Source organism: Tachypleus tridentatus, chromosome 12, assembly GCF_004210375.1.
Source record: "Tachypleus tridentatus isolate NWPU-2018 chromosome 12, ASM421037v1, whole genome shotgun sequence".
In the NCBI taxonomy this organism is placed as follows: domain Eukaryota; kingdom Metazoa; phylum Arthropoda; class Merostomata; order Xiphosura; family Limulidae; genus Tachypleus; species Tachypleus tridentatus.
The window spans coordinates 61393226-61407294 of record NC_134836.1 but is presented as its reverse complement, the minus strand read 5'-3'; the positions used below and the strand labels follow the sequence as shown (position 1 = coordinate 61407294).

Sequence of the window (14069 nt, the reverse complement as noted above, 5' to 3'; positions counted from 1 at the left end):
ACACCACTACAGAAAATTTGAACTTTAAATAAAATCTTTGTAATTACAAAGCCAACTTAAACATAGGATAATGCTTGTGATTCTGGGAGTTTGAATCTCTTCTTGATTTTAAGTATCACAAATGTAACCTCAATATAGAATAAAAAAAATTGTGAACTTTGTTTCAAAGTCATTATAAAAATACTCTGCATAATTTGGAACATACATTGTCGCAGTTTCTATAAAGCAACTTCAGTTCTTACATTTGAATCGTTAATAATTTACTTTAGTTATGAAATGAAATTTAGAACTTTATATCTTTTGTGACTGCTTGTAAACACCAGAAGTGAACAACTTTTATAACACTGTGAACTATTCTGCTAAACTACATATGTTAAGTTTTAAATACACAAACTTGTATATTTAATAGCACAATGTTTATGGAAAGTTGTTTTAAGAAAAACAGTCTTTAATAAATGTTATTATTCTGCGATGAAACTTTGTAGAGTGAACGACAACTGCCTGTTGTGGAGACACAAGTGTAGAGGATGATGCTTTGAAAGTCTTCTGTCTTTTGTCTTCAGGTCCACGAAAGGCAGAAGACATAGTCTTCTACACTTGTGTCTCCACAACAGGCAGTTGATGTCCACTCTACAAAGTTTAATCATGAATACTCTGCCTAAACAATCTATCAAAGTTATTATTCTGTGTTTCTCTCTTTCTTTATTACTGAATACAAACTAAGAAACAAGAATTACAATGAAAAGAATGTATAATAATAAAAGATATCTTTCTGACTAGCAGGTTTTCACTCATAAATTTTCAGAATGATTTTACACAAACTCTTGACAAATACGGGTTCAAGCCTGGGATGTTTTCCATGAACCTTACACTGACATATTTTATAAAAGTTGTATGTTAACAATGAACTTAACTACCACGGCTTTGTAAACAATTGGTCTCACTGGACCATCTAAAAACTGCACTACCAAACTCATCCCCAGCAGTTCAGTTTCACAAAGCTATATCTAACTCCTATAAAGGTCAATCTTACTGTTTAATATGTAACATAAGAACAAAAAAATGTTTTTAAAACTAAACTTGAAAGGTATAATAAATGATCTCTCAGTAGTTACTTATTATACAAATACAAACAAGCTTAATACAGAGATACAGTCAAAACATGGATTTAAAAACAAAGTGGAACTTGTAGTTGACAGCAATAAATCATCCCAGAAGAACACGTTTCAGTTTGCTAGCAGCTACCTGCTCATCATCATCAGAAACTTGACCTCAGAACTGCTAGAAGAAGAAACATAAGTTGGCCGACTGGTACAGGATGGTGAACACAGATATTGTAGAAGAGGCAGGCGATATTTACCACAAAAATCCACAAACTTAATATGTTCAATTCTGGCATCAAAATAAACACCTGTCAGAAAGTAAACACAAACATTTTAACAAACATGAAACATGAAAAATTGGTTTTTCATGACGAATGAAAAAATTAAAGATAGCAAATACTCAAGTAGTCTACATATACACATGTATGATTGGTAATATAGGGAGACATACAACTGGATATCAGGGCACTCGCAAATGTATAAAATAATTAATGTAGTTATTCAAACCTTACGAGTCAAGATCAGCAATTGGTACTGTACTGTGTGTAGGACACCCTTGAGGGATAATAAAACAAAACTTTAAAAAAAGAACATAAATATACACATGCTAAAAAACACCTCTCTCAGCTTAGGTCACATCCAAAGAGACAACTACCAGTCTCTTTCAAATGATCATTCATTGCTGTTTTAATAAAGATACTCTGATACTCATACTATTTATCAATATGAATTGTTAAACCTAATCTTCAAAGCATCTCCATTACACAAAGTGAAGCATATTTCTGTCTCATGAATCATACATAGTTGAAAATGTACATATGATGAATAGATTTCAAGTCACTAACAAAACAAGCAGTTCACACCAGTCTCAATACATACCACCTTGGTCATTCTTCACTTAATGAAGTCCTCTCAAATAGTTATAACTTTAGGGTTTTAAGTATTAAAATTCTTTATCATCACCAAAATTACTTTAAAAACCAATAATATCACAAATAGTCACTTGTAGTGTAGTTAGGCTGATTTTCCCATCAACAATATATCCACTAGGCTTGGCTTCATTCTTAACTATAACTAAAAATAAGATTTACCTTTCAGTGTAGCAACTGCACATTATGCGTAGAACTTGTGGCAGTAAGTGAAACAAATTATGTGTACATATACTGAAATAATCAATTACATTATTAACAAATACAGATGTGAGGATAAAGGACAGTCCAGTAGCAGTTGTTGTAGTAGATATAACGATATATAAACTAAAAGAACATTCTCAACTAGTGTTTTAAAGTACTTACCACAACAATCAACTATCAGTGTTTTTTGGCTCAATGATTAGACCAACAAAATTTGGCATTTGTCACAGCATGTATCCCTTCCAATTAGACCAAAGCTCTCATAGGCTGTCTCCATAGACACACAACAAAAGAGAGTGAATATTGACTCACCTAGCAAGATAATCTTTTGTTTGTCTCTCCTAGCTCTCATATATAACTGTTGTATTAATTTACACACAAATGTTCAATTTTCCATAAATACCCATGATGTACCTGTTACAATACCTCAGTGTTCCATACAAAGGATGGGTATTCTAGTTTCCATAAATCTTAAACGACTAGCTTAGCTCGATTGCCATGTCTTTTACTTGTTTATAACAATACTGCTCAATGTATAAAAATCCTGTGAATAGATGGTGAGTTTCCAATCACTATGATTCTTTATTTTTAACAGCTGAAGTCCTGATTGGAATCTCTTTTGACATTGTTGGCCTTAGAATAATACCATTACAAACAGTTTTGATTAAATACATCTGCTAACAGTCATACTATTTGTGAAGCCTGTTATATATTTATTTGAAAAATTAATATCTAAAACTTATCTACAGCAGCAATAGCTGATAATTTCAAATACACACACACACACAGACTTATAAATGAGGATATATGATTTATATATTCAATTCACAGGACTATATAGTTACAGAAATATGTTTAGGTACCAATTAAAATTTATATGTTTCAATTTTTTGGCACATACTACTGTCCGTCCAGATACAAGTTATCATGCTAATACACTGTAGCTGCTACTGTGTGTTTGTACATATATTTGCATATATAAAACTTACTGGCTTACCTTTGCACTTTGGGTTGACACACCTCTGAGCCAAAGCCAAGTAGTTAAACAAATTTGCTGGGAGATCACTTTTTCTATACGTTACACGGGTGATCTTAATACAACGAGCTGAGAGTTCCAAGAGAGATGGTGGATCATAAGTCATTTCTCTTACAAATCGAACTACCAAAGGATTGTCTCTCAGACTCAACTATAAAATTAAATTTAAAATATTCTTAACGTTTTAAAAGAAAATTCTAACATGTATATTGCTAGAAACGTATCTTTCCATGCACTCATTTAAAATAACTTTTATTAAAACAGTAATGAATTAAACATGTAAAGTCAGAGAAAATGAAGTAAAACATGTAATTCAATTTTTAATGAAGACTTAATAGTATGTAGAAATATTGATATAACAAACATTTTGTCAGCATAAAGTCAAGTTTAAGGAGAATTTGGTTATAATTCAATTCTGAAATAAAACCCTAAAACCATCATAAGATATAATAAGTAAGAAAACTAATAAGCTTAATAATTTATTCCACCACTGTTTCAACGAGTTCAATTTTTTTAGCTATTTAACAGACTATTCTGAATTTTTAATAATTAAATTCAAACTTCTATGATTATTTATAAGCCACTAGAGACAGCCATAAAAAGTTAACACATATCTCACACAAAACAGTTTTAATAAAATTTCATATTTTAAGAAAGAAAAAAACTATTGCCAAAAACAATATCACAGAAAAATTAAATTAATCAACAGATTCACAATTAGAATTTACTCTGCAGTAAACTGGGAATTTCTGTTATAATATTACAGCTCCAGACACTGTAATTACATTATTTAAATAAATGAACTTCACATTAAACAGTCAAGTTCAGACTTCTTTTCTAAACAAACTATCAAACACTTCCTCAATTTGTGGTTTGTTTGTAAAGTTTCTAAACTTATTACAATGTGTTATTCTCTGTCTAAACCAGGTCTTATCACTTTCTCATACAAGTGTTTAAAAAATAAATTATTTATCACAGTTAAATTTTGCTTCTAATTATTTTCAAAGGACATCTTTATTAAAATGTTCAGAGGACATTTACAAAAATCATAAAATATTACAAATGTAAGCTATATTTGGTAAATTATGTGAAATAAAAGGAAAATATTACAACAATAATAATCATACCCTTAAAGAATGATAGTTTATTATTAAATATCAACCTGTGCTTTTCAATGAGTGTAATATTTTTAAAAATTTAGAAGTGTGTTGTTTACAGACGTTTCCTTAGAACTTTGCAGAAATATGTTTGAATGTTGTTTTTAATTTTTCAGTGTGAATTATACTAAATAAATGTTATAAAATAGCAAAATATCAATATACAATATTACTGTTGAAATACGGTTGGAATTATTTTATTTTGAAACCTAACACTGATTTATATTTTACACCTTACAATTTCTCAGTGGTCTGGAAGAAGTCAATATTATATATTGAGATTATACTAAACTGTAACTCTGCTGTAAAAGCTTACCTCTACAAGACCACCTAATGTCACAATCTCTGGAGGAAGTGTGGTAAGGTTATTTTTATGAAGTGCTAAGGATCGAAGACATCGAAGATTTGATATTGAAGGCGGAAGACTGTGTAAATGATTTTCACACAAAACCAAGGCTTGCAAATTTTGAAGCCTTCCAACCTCTGCCGGAATTTCTTGTAAATTATTTCCTGCAAGATATAGCACTTCCAGCCTATAAAAACCAATCAAGTCTCAGCTGTTAAAACAAATAACAGAACACCTTTTAAACCACTGTACTTCCAGCCTATAAAAACCAATCAAGTCTCAGCTGTTAAAACAAATAACAGAACACCTTTTAAACCACTGTACTTCCAGCCTATAAAAACCAATCAAGTCTCAGCTGTTAAAACAAATAACACAACACCTTTTAAACCACTGTACTTCCAGCCTATAAAAACCAATCAAGTCTCAGCTGTTAAAACAAATAACACAACACCTTTTAAACCACTGTACTTCCAGCCTATAAAAACCAATCAAGTCTCAGCTGTTAAAACAAATAGCAGAACACCTTTTAAACCACTGTACTTCCAGCCTATAAAAACCAATCAAGTCTCAGCTGTTAAAACAAATAACACAACACCTTTTAAACCACTGTACTTCCAGCCTATAAAAACCAATCAAGTCTCAGCTGTTAAAACAAATAACACAACACCTTTTAAACCACTGTACTTCCAGCCTATAAAAACCAGTCAAGTCTCAGCTGTTAAAACAAATAGCAGATCACCTTTCAAGTCTCAAAAACCACTGTACTTCCAGCCTATAAAAACCAATCAAGTCTCAGCTGTTAAAACAAATAGCAGAACACCTTTTAAACCACTGTACTTCCAGCCTATAAAAACCAATCAAGTCTCAGCTGTTAAAACAAATAGCAGAACACCTTTTAAACCACTGTACTTCCAGCCTATAAAAACCAATCAAGTCTCAGCTGTTAAAACAAATAACACAACACCTTTTAAACCACTGTACTTCCAGCCTATAAAAACCAATCAAGTCTCAGCTGTTAAAACAAATAACAGAACACCTTTTAAACCACTGTACTTCCAGCCTATAAAAACCAATCAAGTCTCAGCTGTTAAAACAAATAACAGAACACCTTTTAAACCACTGTACTTCCAGCCTATAAAAACCAATCAAGTCTCAGCTGTTAAAACAAATAGCAGATCACCTTTTAAACCACTATGAAAGTATTACAAACAGCCAAATGATTGTCAAAAGAAAATACACAGTGAATAATTATTATAGTACTAAAACAGTTACAGGATATTATCCACACAATATACAAGTTCATAAGCATGCAGGATTAAATATATATTTGTACTTATGTACTAAGGTATATAATAAACATCTCATTTCACTCATGAAATATGTAAATATATATTTCAAAGTTAATAGCAGTCTTTATAAAGTAATATGGAAATTGTTATGCATATGACTGCAACATTACCTGATAATTTATTAAAACGATTTTTAATAGGAACAAGTATGTTAGCATTGTAAAAGTTAAATTAGTATTTTGACATGGATTTTCAGTGAATGTAAGTGTACATATTAGGTCTCTATACATCAGATAAACAAACTATAAGCCTGTATTATCACTTGTTTCTTAACAAACCTTTAAAAAAAAAAAAGTAACTCAGCACTGACAACTAATCAGAAACGCGTAAAATTACCTGTGTGTGTATATACAAAAAGATAATTTAACAGGTATAGGTATTACCTTTCTAATTTCCATATGTCATGTGAAATCTCTTCAATACGATTTCCCCCCAGATACAGTGACTTTAAACCTTCTAAGTTCATCACCTGATGAGGTATAAGTTTCAAAATATTTCCACTTACATTCAAAACTTCAAGAGATAGTAAGTTACCAAAATCTTTGGGAAAGGAATCCTCATTCAAATTGTTCCCCCTGGCTATCAATGAATTAAGGTTCACAAGTTGCACTATACAATTTGGTAGCTCCGTCATCTGATTATTACTAATGTCTAATAAACGCAGGTTCCAGAAATAACAAATAGTCTGTGGAAGATCATCTAATCTGTTATGATGTAGGTAAAGTAACTGTAGAGAGTTTTTAACAGACCCAGGGACACATTCATCATTGTCCATGTTTACCAGGTTTTCTGCCAAGCTCACAACATCAAGGTCCATGTAGGATAAATCTAATACAGAATCCACTGACCAAGCATGATCCTCAATACTTCTTGCACTTTCACTTAGAACAGCTGCAGAAGTTCTTTGTTCTCGAAGGTGATCACGATTAATACTAGCCATCATTAAAATAAATCAAGCCTTTTGTTCGTCTTATCTGGTGAAATAAAACACCTTTTCACAACCTACAAACAGTGAAAAATATACGACATAAGGACATGTATATAATTCTGTGTACAAATTATTCATGTATAATGGTTCATTACTGTACATTTTGCTACATACATTAACAGTACCTGTATAACACTGTACAATATCTTTAGTCGTACTCTGCTACATATATTAACAGTACCTATATAACACTATACAATATCTTTAGTCGTACTCTGCTACATACATTAACAGTACCTGTATAACACTATACAATATCTTTAGTCGTACTCTGCTACATACATTAACAGTACCTGTATAACACTATACAATATCTTTAGTCGTACTCTGCTACATACATTAACAGTACCTGTATAACACTATACAATATCTTTAGTCGTACTCTGCTACATACATTAACAGTACCTGTATAACACTATACAATATCTTTAGTCGTATCTTTAGTCGTTGCTCTGCTACATACATTAACAGTACCTGTATAACACTATACAATATCTTTAGTCGTGCTCTGCTACATACATTAACAGTACCTGTATAACACTATACAATATCTTTAGTCGTACTCTGCTACATACATTAACAGTACCTGTATAACACTATACAATATCTTTAGTCGTACTCTGCTACATACATTAACAGTACCTGTATAACACTATACAATATTTTTAGTCGTACTCTGCTACATACATTAACAGTACCTGTATAACACTATACAATATCTTTAGTTGTACTTACCATATTATAATAAGATAAAAGTTATTTTCATATAGCATTGTATAACAAAAGTTCATGTTTTGTAACTTTATATAAAACAAAGATATTTTTAAAATATTAAGCATGTTGGACATGACACATTCAGTGATTTCTTTTCATCTGCTTCTGTATATCATAAACAAAACATATTGTACGGACTTGAAAACCACAGACATTTTAATCACGTGGCATATAAAAAACACAATTCATTTCATTTCCAAGTCAGATACTACAAATACTTTGTGCACTGTTGTAAAATATGTATGTTTTCAGTAGAGCCACATGAGACTATTTGCTGTCTCCACCAAGGGGAATCAAACCCCTGATTTTAGCATTGTAAATCCAAAGACTTACTGCTGTCCCAGCAGTGTACCTGTTGTGAAATACACAAGTGCATGTGAAATTCAAATCATATTCTATAGAAACAGTGCTTCAAGTCACACACATAACAATGAAAATTAATTCACAACCTTGCCACGTACTCAGAGAAAATGTTCCAAAAAAACAAAAGCACACACAGACCAGGTGGGTAAATTAGGTGTCTAAGCATTTGCTGGATTATAAAATGTCATATATTATGCAAAGTTGAAAAAAATATATCTTATAGATTGTTGAGCATGTTAAAAATTGATGCAAGAAAACATCACATGTTAGCCATGCCCAGTCATGTGATGTTACATTTGGCATCACATTGCCCGAAAATTATTCATGGGTGCAACATTTCACAGTAGCCTTGCTGTTCCCATTGTGGCCAAACATAAATGGCAACCATCTTTATGTACTCTTGAGTCTCCATGCATGGTGGTACTGCAAAATGGTTGGAATATTCTTAGTGCATATCACACTTGGTAATTAACATAGCAATTAGTTGTAAATTTGAAGGAGTAATGAGAAATACTTCACCCAGTTGCAAATTGAGATGATGCTTGCAAACGTGCTCAGTAGTAGACAGGTGGACAGCTTAAACACAATTGTGCAAGGCCAGCTGTGAAGGTATACTGTAAATTTTAAAATTAATGAAAAATGTACCTAACAGAAGACAGGTGTAACGTTGGAATGAGGTTGTCTTATCTAACTGTGAAGGTTTGTTGTGAGATGAATATAACGTAAACTCAATTTTGTACACTGACTCTAGGACTTGTCCCCAATATGTTTTAATAAAGATAAATAGCTACCAAATAATGTTTAACATCATTACACAGTACAGGCTATACAATAAGTCTGTCTCCTAAAGGTATTTACAGACTTTACATCCTGTGCTCAATGAATGACTTGTGTAGTTAAAACACTGCAAGACCAGAATAATATTTATTATAACTGTTCATAGCCCTTGGGTGTTGGCTGATTTTCACACTTAGTTGTTTTTTCATATTTCTGGCTTCCTGGAATATTTGGGAAATACTTCTATGACTAAACAAGCCTAAAGTGCTAGTGTTAAAATACACGATATGTCTCGGCACCCTCTACCATCAGATAAAAACAACATATATGAAATAATTTATAACATGTTGACATTTACTGACACAGACTAATAAAAAATTTGATTAATAATTCAAAATGTCTGATGGCCTTCATTTTCATGACATAGAATGATACATCTCCAAGTGTGATGTGACATCTTCCTTAGCATATTACAGCTGACCTCAACAAACCTTTCAATTATTTTTTTTGTTTCAAAGCATTAGTTTCGTATTGTTCCTTTGCTACAGTCATTACTAAAATACAAAAAACTAACTTTTTTAACATGAACTTAATATAAAATGGGCACCCAGACTTTTTGCCCATTCTGCACACTAATATAACAAGTTTAATGAATTGGACCGTTTGAACCTCTTTAGATTTGACTGTCATTAATTTTGCCTGTTAGTGTTCGCTCGAGGGACTACATGTACACAACATGTATTTAAATTTTATTCACCCATAACTTTTACATTTGTAAACAAAAAACAAACAGCAACACTATTAACATAAGTTCCAAGTATAAAATGTAACTAAACACCAAGTACATAACTGTTTCATGTAATGCCCCATCTCACTTAATGATTTGAATATTACTACTTTCCAGCAACTGTTATTTAACACTTGAGATTCAAAAATAACTAAATATTATAATAAATATTATAAATATAATATTATATTTATTTTATAATATTATAAAAACTTAATATTATATTAAAAACAGAAGATTAATAAAACCAACTGTGGTACTATTTAATTATGACCAATAATTAAAATGACAAGATGATAAAAAATAATAAATCAATACACAGATATGTATAAGAGACAAATGTAAAAGGAAAGTTCATTACATTTGATTAATCGTAAGTGTATACAATGCTTAGCCTAAAGTTTATTGCTAGATTCAACATGTGTCTCCACTCACTGAAACCAGATTCTATGACAAAATAAAAACTTAACACAGTCATTATATTAGTTGTTTCACTTGTAATACAAAGAAACAAACACAACAAAGTTTAATTTATTTTTCAATTTTAGTAATTAAAAGAAATGTACAAGTAATTGGCAACTCATAATTCTATTGTTTCATAACACATCTCTGTCTTTCCAAATTCCTGTACTGAAATGTAAGAAGTCCCTTCCCTATAAATTTCCACTCAAATATGGCTCTTGAATCTGTTGTAATTTATGTAAAGAACACTTTTTCCAATATTCCAGTTTCAAATGCACCAAATGTTACCAGACAGAAAATAATAACTGTTCTAATCGCTCACCAAACAGAATTAATACTGACATACACCAATAAGTCATATTTCTAATTTCAGGGTTCTGATTTTCAACATACAACACAGGATTCTCTATTCTCACTGCTTTCAAGTGAAAGTTTCATGGAAAAATCTGAACTAACAGTCCTGATTTCATCTTCTCTTATACCAAACACTGGAAATCTTACACTGACAGTACCTTTGTAATCCTGCAACATGAAAAAAAACAGTTCCACAAGTTCTATCTTAACTACATGCACAGCAACATTATATTAGTACCAGTTCAATAAGAAGAGAACAGAACTTCAACCTGTTTAGTGTTTGTTTAACAGAGTCCCTCTACTTATAGAAAACTAAAAACAAAAAACCCCATCAAAACAACACAATAATGTAGAAATATCTCTACAGTGTCAAACTTACAATTCTAATACTATTCACCCTTATTTCATACATTACCAATCAGAAGTGTCCTTGGATCTAATCAACATTCACATGTAATGAAATGTCTTCTTTGCTTGTGCATTTCTATAAATATATCTAAACATTTGTGTGTAATAAAAATTTTAATGACTTTTATTTATACTAGACTGAAAAGGCAAACTATTATTTAATGTAACTTATTCACTTCTTGAATCAGTAATATCCAGAAATTGAAAGAAATAAATTGTCACCTTCTATTGTACAAGAATTATGTTTCATAGTAAATTAGTATTTGCATCCAGTACTGAAGTAATATAAATACACAAGTAATTTAAGTGTAAAAATCTAATTAACTTAAACAAATACTGAACAGTTCAACAATCTTTCATTGTCAGTGTTCACTCTAGTATTTAAGTCGCAAAGAATTGACATATATTGGAAAACAAGTTAAATACATATCTAATTTACTACTACTAGCACCAGTTTAATCATATTAGGTTACTGTTAGCATTACTAATAATAAACTAAGTCTTTAACCACTCATTAAGAAAGTCAGTTATGTCTAAACACTTGACTAGTAATATAAATTCCAGTTCTCAAGTTTTAACACCATTATTATAATTAACTTTATTAAGCCTGTTACTGAGAGTACAAGTTATTTCGAAAAACATTTTTTTTTAAATTGTGTGTACGTGTGTGTATGTATTATACAGTTATGTATTCACAAATTTTAACTTTCGTTATCACAAAGTTAACTATCGCTAACTCATCGCATTAACTATTGCGGGTAGAGTAGTTCTAACATTTTAGTCATATCAATTAGGCTTAACACACGAATAGGTTAACAAAATTAACAACATTTAATAATAACATCTCTGACGACTGAATAATCAAATATAATTTATAATTGTAAATAATTCAATCTATGATTACAGTTGTGAAGAAAATAAATATAACCATTTGTAAAACAGTACATACGATTCCTTACACACACGAATGATACAACAAAATGCAACTAATGGCACTTTCATCGTCCCACAAATCACGCTTGCTCATCATTCCCATCACTCAACAAATTGTTCAGACGTTTAACACTCCTACGACAAGTGAGGCCCCAGAGCAACTTGAAAGGTTATTAATATTAGGCTAATAAATTTGTATTTAAATAAATTTTCCATTTCATTTGATGAAATCATTTTTATACACATATATGAGGTTGTAACCTGATTTCTTTCGCGTTTCTCATGCCCATGTTATAAGTGAATTTAACAGCAGAATCACTGATATATCGGATATTTAAGGATGCATGCGGATTTTTTTGATAGTTTTGATATAAGAAATGCAAATAAATAATAACAATTATTGAAAACTGAGAATCACAGTAACACTAGTTAAATCTTTAATTACAGATGTTTCAGATTTTGTAAATATCCCATCATCAGCGTTACAATAACAAAAATGTTAATTCACAATATTCTTAAGTCAAAAATCAAAATCAGCTACTGAATGACAGGTTTTGGTAAACCAAAAATTCAGAAAAATAAATATTTAATCTAGAACTATATAATAAAATGTAAGATAAAACGTGAGCACGGATGGCCTATTGCGTAGCTATGTGCTTAGCTACAAAACTAACGAATTTTGTGGGTATTTGAAGATCTCTTCGTTCCCTTGTGGCTTAGCAATAAGTCTGAGGATTCATGACACTGAATATCGTGTTTCAATACCCACAGCAGCCAGAGCACAGATAACCAATTGTATTGCTTTGAGCTTAACAACAAATAAGTAACAAAAACGCCTAGTTAATAGATGGCTTGTTTTGTTTTGTAGTTATAATACTGCGAATTGACTTTTGAGGTTTTAACACTGATGTTGGAGTTTTGAACAACTGTGAAGCATGCGTAACTAATGATATGTTTGTTTTTTCTTTAGGATCACGTTGTTTCTAACACATATTATAAAATTTCGTTTTCCACCTGTTTGTTTGTTTGTAATGATGCATAAAGCTACACAATGGGCTATCTGTACTCCGCCCATCACGGAGCTGTAAATAAATTGCAATGTTGATCAATCCATAATGTAAATCATGTTATTAGTAAATTCTATGAAATATTATAAGTTTCATTTCAAATTATATTTAAATGCAGTACCTAAAGAATTATTAACATATAAAGTTAAATATCTATTTTATGAATGATTATATTTTGCTAATAATAACGACAGGTTTTAATTCGCCAATTATCAAAGCAAGCCATCTTTTTACTAAACTGTAATAATGGCCCTAGCAATATCAACTGTATTTAGCAATGTCTATTCACCACTCATACACTTGTTCAGACTTAACCTTTACCTATAATTTTTACCTGCTGATATCATTTCTGTTATATTTAATGGTTATGTTTGTTATTTTGTGTTTTTTTTTGTATCTATATATAAACAACACCGGATTAAGGCATGCGCTTACAGGGTTGAAGCCCAGGACCTCACACTAATTAGGGGGCCTTAAGCTATGACTGTAAATGTGTTACACGTAGAGAGTGCGATTAGTAAGTATATTTCTTTTTTTCAGTTAAAATCACCACTCCTCTTGGATATTACTAATGACGTTGACAGCACCAACTTATATACAACTTACTTTATAATTAAGATCGTGAATCATTAGATATTCTGAATTAATCGTTTCTGTAGTTGTAAATCTTTTTATTGGTTTAAGTCTTGGAAATCTTCTTTTCTATATATGATTGTTTCCAGGAGTCGCAAGAAAATTGAAGCAAATCATTATTTTAAACAGACATTCAGCAGACAACCTCGTTTCTGAAATATAATTATGCAAATTAGCGGAAAAGCGCCAACAGCTTGTCCTTTCAGGTAGTTGTAGTAAGAGATTTTGATTACGTGTTGTTGTTTTTTTTCAGTAACAGAAGGAAATTACTGAATAGACTAGATCTACAAATTGTTTATTATGATTTTTAACAACAAATATATTAGGTAGAAATATTAATTTTACAAAATAAAAAACAAGAAACTAATCTACGAAATATATCTACAATTAGTGGTATTT

At 30.8% G+C, this 14069-nt stretch overlaps 1 pseudogene across 1 annotated transcript; it reads right to left on the bottom strand.

The window, feature by feature from the left end:
• Nucleotides 1–436: 436 nt before the first annotated feature.
• On the bottom strand, nt 437–12138 carry LOC143233397 (leucine-rich repeat-containing protein 58-like; annotated as a pseudogene). Its single transcript, XR_013018118.1, has 5 exons — nt 11987–12138; nt 6508–7126; nt 4746–4962; nt 3234–3423; nt 437–1411 (listed from the first exon to the last, which is right to left on the bottom strand). The product of XR_013018118.1 is annotated as a leucine-rich repeat-containing protein 58-like (transcript).
• Nucleotides 12139–14069: the final 1931 nt, after the last annotated feature.